This window comes from Neopelma chrysocephalum, unplaced genomic scaffold, assembly GCF_003984885.1.
Source record: "Neopelma chrysocephalum unplaced genomic scaffold, ASM398488v2 Primary Assembly neopelma1_194, whole genome shotgun sequence".
Lineage (NCBI taxonomy): Eukaryota > Metazoa > Chordata > Aves > Passeriformes > Pipridae > Neopelma > Neopelma chrysocephalum.
Genome location: NW_020897856.1, coordinates 405645 through 413550, shown reverse-complemented (window position 1 = coordinate 413550; position 7906 = coordinate 405645).

The window sequence follows — 7906 nt, the reverse complement described above, 5'->3', positions numbered from 1 at the left end:
GCAGAGAGGTTGTCCTGGCTGGGTTGTAGGTGAGTACATGTGCAGAGGGTGGGGGGCATCCTTGTGAGTGCTGTGGTTCTTGTTCTGCAGGCAGGAATTTCACAGGAGCTAAGGAAAAGCAGATGTGTTTCCAGCATACCCTCTCTCACCTTGTGCAGCCCCCTGAAGAAGTTTTTGTGTATCCCTGCAGCATTGTGCCTTTAGTGGCATTCCAGGCTAAGGAGCCAGATGGTTGCTGGACAGGGATGCTCTCCTGGAGGGCTGAATGTGGCATTCAGGAAGCAGATGAGGGTGGGATGTGCAGGTCATGGAGTCCTTGGCTCCTGCCAGCTCAGATCCTGCTCTGCAGCAGCTGCTCCCATCAGGGACTGTCCCCCTTTGCTGCCAGGAGACTTGGGCACGAATCCCGAGGGCACGAGGGTAGGGAATGGGGGATGAGCTCCGGGTTCTTCAGCCCCAGGACCTCCTGATACCTAGCAAAGAAATCATCATTTCCCTGTTTTTCTTCCTATGAATGGGCATTTTAATTTAAGGTAAAGCTGAACTGCCTCTGATTGTCCTGGTGGTGATGTTAGGGCTGTCTCTATCCCAGGACAAGAGCTATCCCGTGCGATAACCCCAGGCTGACGTGCAGGTGCTGGCCTGAACCATGGAAATGGTTAAGGCAGAGTGATGGGCCCATGTGTGCAGAGAGCTGGGAAGTGAAGTGACAGATCCTACAATGAATTTGCACAATTCCATTTAAAACCAGACTGCTATTTAAAGGACTTGGTGAAGGATGGTGTGCCTGCGATCCGGAGTGGGAATGAAGTGATGATTCATTCTGGGATGCGCTGGGCTGTTTCAGAGCTGCTGGCTGGAGTTCACAAAGCTCCTGAGGCAAACTTAACTCCTTTTGCTTCTTTCATTTGTTGTTATTGTTCTCATACTGTAATAAATTGGAAACATGTTTGGTCCAAATGTGCAATTGTGGGTGCTTTTCCCTGCTATTCTGTGTGCGCAGATGTTATTCCATGTTATGCCATGTTATGCCATGTTATTCCATGTCATGCCATGTTATTCCATGTTATGCCATGTCATGCCATGTTATTCCATGTTATGCCATGTCATGCCATGCCTCAGCTGTGCCCCAGCATTGCTACCAAGGAGCAGTTTGCTGCACTTTGCAGATCCTGTGCCTTGTAATAATGTCTCTGAACGTACGGCTCCCTGAATCCTGTAGAAATTCATGAATTTCTTTTTTTAATGGGGTAAAGCTGGCAATTAAATTGAAATAAAATCTGTACTGAGAAAAGAGTGCTGCTGTTTTTCTTGTAGTTAACGTGATGTGCTTCCTTCCAGAGGGGCCCCTCGGTTGTTGCCCCTCCTGGGCTCTGCCCTCTCGTGGTTAAAATTTTTCTGGGTATTTGTGGCAAGGTTTTTAATGTTTTCATCAGCTTTCAAAATTCTTTGCAGTTTTTCTGCTTAACATGTTTAATGATCTGGAGTTAAACAGGACTCATCGATGCAAAGGCTGGGTGTCTTTGGGTTAAGCCTTGACTTGGTGTCATTTTGGGAGTCTCGTGAGTCACTACCCACAAAGACTTGTGTGGAGACCCTCCTGTGCTTGGTGCAAAGGGACTTTGACACGGGGTTGATTTCAAGGGCTCCTTTGACCACCCAAAAAGGGCCTTCAGGTAAGAAAAAGATGCAGACAGATTTGTTACTGGCCTGTTCTTTTGGATAAATTTTGAAGGGGGATCTGCTGGCCCAGGTGCCTCTATGGGCTGTCTTAAGGATCCCACCAAAGGAACTTGTTGCTGTAGTAGGAGAATCATAGGATCATGGAATTGTTAAGGTTGGAAAAGACATCTGAGATCATTAAGTTCAGCCATCAACCCAGCACCACCACCACGTTCACCGCTCAGGTGCCACATCCACACGTTCTGTGAACACTTCCAGGGATGGTGACTTCATGACTGGGCTTTCCAGGGCTGGACAACCATGAAGAAATCTTTCCTAATATCTAATCTAAACCTCCCCTGACAAACCCGAAGCCTCAGGGGGAGTCGCTGACCCACAGCCAGGATTGTATCCCCTGTTGCAACACTCTTTGAGGAGAAAGAGGAGCCCCAGAGCCTTGGCACTGGATGCTGTTTAACAGGCCCTGGGTGATGGTGGTGGTGGAGGAGGATCTCCAGCTAACTTGATCAGCAGGAGAGATCCTCATCATCCTGTGCCTTTCCTTGGACTCTCTCCCTGATGAGTGGGAACCAGAGCCTCTCCCCTCCTTTCCCACTGGTTTGTGGCCCTTTGGGAGGAGGAGCAGCTGAGGAGTCTGTGCCTGTGCCTGTACTGAGCAGTGTGCCTCGACCCTCTGCCACTGCAGGAGTGGCCTCGTGCCAGGTGCCAGAAGGGACCAGCGCAGAACTTCATGGGCACCTCCAGGGTTTGGATGTGATTGAAAAAACAGCTTGATGATGCTACAAAACTGTAGTAGGATTTGGGGCAGGGGTAATTTTGTTCATATCTTCAACTCAGCCACTTCATTGGGATGTTACTAATGCCAAATGCAAAGAGAGCAGAGGCAGGAGATGAGGCAGGCGTGCAGCAACACTGCTCTGGTTAATTTAGTGCCACTGCTTTGGCATAAAAGAGCATTTTGGGTGAATCCTGAGCTGCCCTTTCTATTTTGGAGCACAGGCCACTATACACTGTGGTCACAAGGAAAAGCTTTCTGCCGTGGTGCTGTTGATATATCTTTAATAACATTGTGTCTAGTAAAGCAAAACCCTTTCAGTCTCAGTCTGTGCTTCATGAACTGGTGACAGGGGAAGTCAGGTGCAGCAGCTGGAGTGTCATGGCTCCTGGAGCCTGAGTAAATCACTGGCAAGACACATCCTCACAGCACAATTTACATCAAATCCTCTCTTTACAGCAGCAAAATATTTCATCACACTTAGGTGGTTTGGTTTTTTCCTTCTAAGCCCTGGTTTTAGCTCTCCTGGGTGTCTCAGTGCCCTTCCCCTCAGTCCCTTTCCAGGGGATGCTCTGTGCCATCCAGCGGTGCCTCACAGCCGTGGCTCTGGCACTGGCCTGGAATGGCAGCACTGCTGGGGCTCTGTAGCTGCTCCTGCTGAACACTCTGCAGCAGCAGAAAGGGGGACATCTGAGGGCGTTTTTCCTCCGTGGGCTCTGAGCTAATTCATTTTAAAAGCTCCTAGCAGAGGTTGAAAAGAGGAAGCCTGTGCCCCTTAAATACTCCTAATCCGTAATGGTTGTGGACAGGTGGCTTTTGCTACTCATCTCCCTGTGGAGGAAAAATCCCACCCGCAGAGACTGAGATTTCCAAATCCCCGCAGGGCTGAGAAGCACACTGGAAATCTTTGGAAGAGGTGTGTTCCCTGCTCCCATGGCTGCCTTACTGAGCTCAGCTCTCTCTCCCTCTCCCACCCTTTCTGTGTCCTCGATGATCTTTCTACTTGCCTGGGTGTGTCACTTTTGAAGATTTCTTAAGAACATTCCCAAGTTTGAAGCAGATTCTGCGTATTTTCAGGGAGGGAGAAGAGGCAAAAAATCTGCCATCTCCATCCTACCAACTCTAGCTGGGGACTTATCCTTGCTTGGAAGGACAACATATCTTAAAACCTGGAGATGTCAAAACCAAAGGATTGCTACTGGTGTTTCCTGCCCCTTTCTCCATGAGCCAAACTGGCAGGAGGGCACAGATTCCTGGCCCCACTCCAAGGTGACCCACACGATGGCTGATGCTGGGGATGCTGGCACAGAGGAAACATGGGCTGGCACAAGGGAGACAGTGCCAAGCTACAATAGCCAGGAGTGAAGAGAGAGCACGTTTAGGTTGGATGTTGGGAAGAAATTCTTTACTCTAGGGGTGGTGAGGCCCCTATAGTGAGGCCCCCACAGGGTTGTGGACTACCCATCCCTGGAAGTGTCCAAGGCCAGGTTGGACGGGGCTTGGAGCAACCTGGGCTAGTGGAAGTTGTCCCTGCCCATGGCAGGGGGTTGGAATGAGATGAGGTTTAAGGTCCCTTCCCACCCCAACCATTCTGTGATTCTGTCATTCTGTGATAGCTCCAACTGCTGCGCTTTCCCCTGCACACCCAAGAGAGGGGAAATTCATCACTATTTTCAAATGCAAAATTGACCCCATTATGCACAGATGAGGACTGACCAATCCGAGGCTCTGCTGCATCCTTCTGGATGTGTTGCAGACACCAAAAAGACCTCCATATGCTCCTGGGAGCTGTTGCTCCTGCCTCAGCCTGTACCCACGCTGCTGTGTCCTGGTGGATCCAGGGCTCTGCAGGGGCTGTGAGCTTGGGCTGGACCTGAACCTAAACCTCTCACCTGGAGGGTTTGTAAGGCAGGTACAGGAGCTTTTCCTCCCACTATTGAATCACACACCACCCCATGCCTGCTTTGCTTTAGTTTTATAAGCAGCAAGGTGCAGTCAGAGCCTCCAGAGGTGAGGGAGCTCATCCTTCACTCCGAGGCCCTACCTGTGCTTCTGGAGCTGGCTCAGAGTCACCCTGATTTATCGTTGCTCTGGAAGAAATCTGTTCTGCCAGGAGATAGGGAGATAAATTAGGGCAGGTAGGGACAAAATTTAAAGTCCAGGTATAGCAGGTAATATTATAGCAGAAAATAATAATTTTTAATAATAATAATTCAGATGTTAGTTTTCTATGAAAGAGTTGCAAAGGCATCTTTCAGGGCCCCTGGCATCAGGCTGGGAGTGCTGTTGGGAGCAGGTGAAACTGGTCTTGATGAACTGTGTCAATAAGAAAACAAGTAGGACGTAAATTCCTCATTGAGAGCTGGATGAAATTCAGCCCTGGATGAGTCTAGGCTGGTCCTGACTCTGGAAACATGAACAAGACTCATAATTCCATCACACCTTGTCTTTGCAAGTGTAGGGGACATGCAAGTTAAGGAAAATAGTGACAGTGGCATCAGGTTTGAAGGTGCCAGCACCTCTGTGTGATGACCATGGTCCCTTCAAGGCACTGTGATGAGTCCTACCAGTGTGGCTGTGGGATGTGGGCCTTTCAAACCTGGTTTTTAACAGCATGGAGAAGAAAGAGTTTTTATGGAGTGTGAAGGAGAACACTGACCCACACAGACTTGTCCCAATGCCCCCCATTTAGTGCACTTCATGCATCTGGCGTTGTGAAGTCACATTCCCAGAATTTGAATCTCCACGAGGGATGGAGAGGCCTGGGGGGAATACAGTCATTTCTTTCCTGAGTGATGCTCTCCCTGGCATGACTGATGATTCATGGTTTCTGACACAGAAAAAATAAATCCTGTTTCAGGGTAAAGACACATAGCTGTCTCCCTCCATAGCTTCCACAAATCCAAAACAAATCTGAAACATAAGGCCTTCCCAACAGTTTAAATTTCATCCTCGATGCCAGAAATCTGGGGTAATGTTGGGTGGTGATGAAAGCGATTCATTCTTGAATGTTTTTGGCACTGATGAAAACAGTTGGCAATGTTTCAGGAGTCCTGGTGTGGTGCTTCATACCATGGCACAGGATTTACCACTCACCTCCCAACTAATCAAAACTTGTACCATTATAAAGGGGGTTGGGGTGGCCTCTGGGCTGGAAGATTGGAAAAAAGAAGAGGAGGAGTAGAAAACGTCACGAAGGATCATGGAAAAATCATCATGGAAGAAAAAGGAACCTGAGTTTTTGCCATCTCCATTGGACAAAGCCCAACTTGTCTGATGAGGAGTCGCTGGGTAATCTCTTTTCCCAGCTGGGAGCCATGGCTCTGGGAGCTCCCTCTCCTTGGGAAGGTAGCCAGGGTAGTAAACAGTTCTTGTTATGAGAACCCAAGGCGGGAAAACAAACCATGAAAACAGATCTTCAGCAAACTGTGGGGGAAGAGGAAAGTGAGTGCAAAATAACCCATAGCACCCAATAGCAGGGTGGGTAATTTTTTGTCACCACCCTATTAGGAAGTTGGATAATTACTGGTTGGATATTATTCTTGAAAAGATAGTATTCTGTGTCTTCCACCTTCTATCACAGCCTGTCCTACAATGACGTGTTGGTGACACAACCCAATGACCCAACTATGGCACGTTGGGGGTGAGGCTGAGCATTTACAGCCCGAGGGTCAGAGGGGCTGGACAGTGACCCAGCATGGATGGCCCTGGGGGTGCTGGTGTGGCTGAATATGAGCCCAGGTGTGCCCAGGTGGGCAGGAAGGCCAAGGGCACCTGGTCTGTACCAGCCATGATGTGGCCACAGGCCCAGGGCAGGGACTGTCCCCCTGTGCTGGACACTGGGAGGGGGTCACACCTCAAATCCTGGGGGCAGTTTTGGGCCCTTCATGACAAAAAAAGACCTTGAGGAGCTGGAGTGTGTCCAGAGAAGGGAAGGGAGTTGGGGAAGGGTCTGGAGCACCAGGAGCAGCTGAGGGAGCTGGGGAGGCTCAGCCTGGAGAAAAGAAGGGTCAGGGAGGACCTTCTCACTCTCTCCAACTCCCTGACAGGAGGGGGGAGCTGGGGGGGTCGGGTTCTTCTCCCAGGGAACAAGGGACAGGATGAGAGGAAATGGCCTCAAGCTGTGCCAGGGAAGGTTCAGGAGGAATTTCTTCATGGAAAGGGTTGTCAGGCATTGAAAGGGGCTGCCCAGGATGTGGTGGATTTACCAGTCCTGGAGGTGTTCAAGAAATGACTAGATGTGGCATTGGGTGTGTTCTGGTCTAGTTGACAAGGTGGTGATTGGTCAAAGGTTGGACTCAATGATCTCAAAGATCTCTTCCAACCTAAATGATTCTGTGCCAGCAGAGCCTTTATACACCACATTTTTTCCTGTCAGTGTTTTGGCTGTGGAGGTACCTCTGGCAGTGGGTTCCTGCCCCCTGACATGCCCCAGAGCCATCTGCCATCACTCAGCAGGAGCGGTTCTGTCAGCTCTTGCCATGTTTCTGCCCTCCCTGCCCCCTTCCACTGCTGCTGGGTGTGTTCAAGGGTCAGGATGGGAATAATTGGTGGTGGGAGAAGGATGAAACTCTGGGTACAGCTGACACATTGTCCTGCAGCATCTGGATGTAACCCAGCCTCTGATGGAAACTCTGCTGTGGCCATGCTGATATTTAACTCGATTCCTCAAGTGCCTTTCTCATTTATTTTAATTTATTTCTTGGTCTGGTAATGTCTCAGCTTCTGGCTCTGGTTCAGTCTTGTTGATCACCTGTGAATATTAATGGGCTGTGGCAAGACCCCTACACGACACCGGGGGGGTGGAGTCCTCCCTCTAAGGAGATGAGATTTGGCAGCTCCTCTCCTGCTCCTTATGTATTTCAGCTATAAGGCAGAGACCTCTCCCTTTCCCATGGGAAAAAGGCATCTGCTCCTCAGCCACGTTGCTTTCCAAGATAAAGGAGTGGGGATTTGGGACACAGCAAACTCTCTTCCCTTCTGCATGCTTCCAAGAGGGCAGTTAGCTCAAGCTTAGCAGTCATCCTGAGTCAGATTCCCTGCTTTCCAAGACTTGGTGCCCTGTGGTGTTGTGTGTGAAAGCTGCCAGAACCAAACTGAAGTGCTGAATTTTGTTCCATAGAGAACATTTCCCCTTGCTGTGGGAGGTTTTTTCCAAGATACATCCTGTCCTCTCTTCCTTGGGGCAAAATCTGCATCTGAATATACTGGATGGGGTGGTCTTCACAATGAGGGAACTTCACTTTGAGGTCATTAAATTTGTGTATATCTAAGTGACCTTAAGAGCTGTGCTGCTTTCCACTAGGAAAATAAAATAAAGAATTTACAAATAGCCACCATCTGGTGCTATCTGGGGCACCAGTTGTTTCCAGACTATTCTAAGGGAAATGTTGTATCTCCACCATCCCTCTGCAGTATCCTTTCCTGGGTATGGGTTGAATAGTGGTA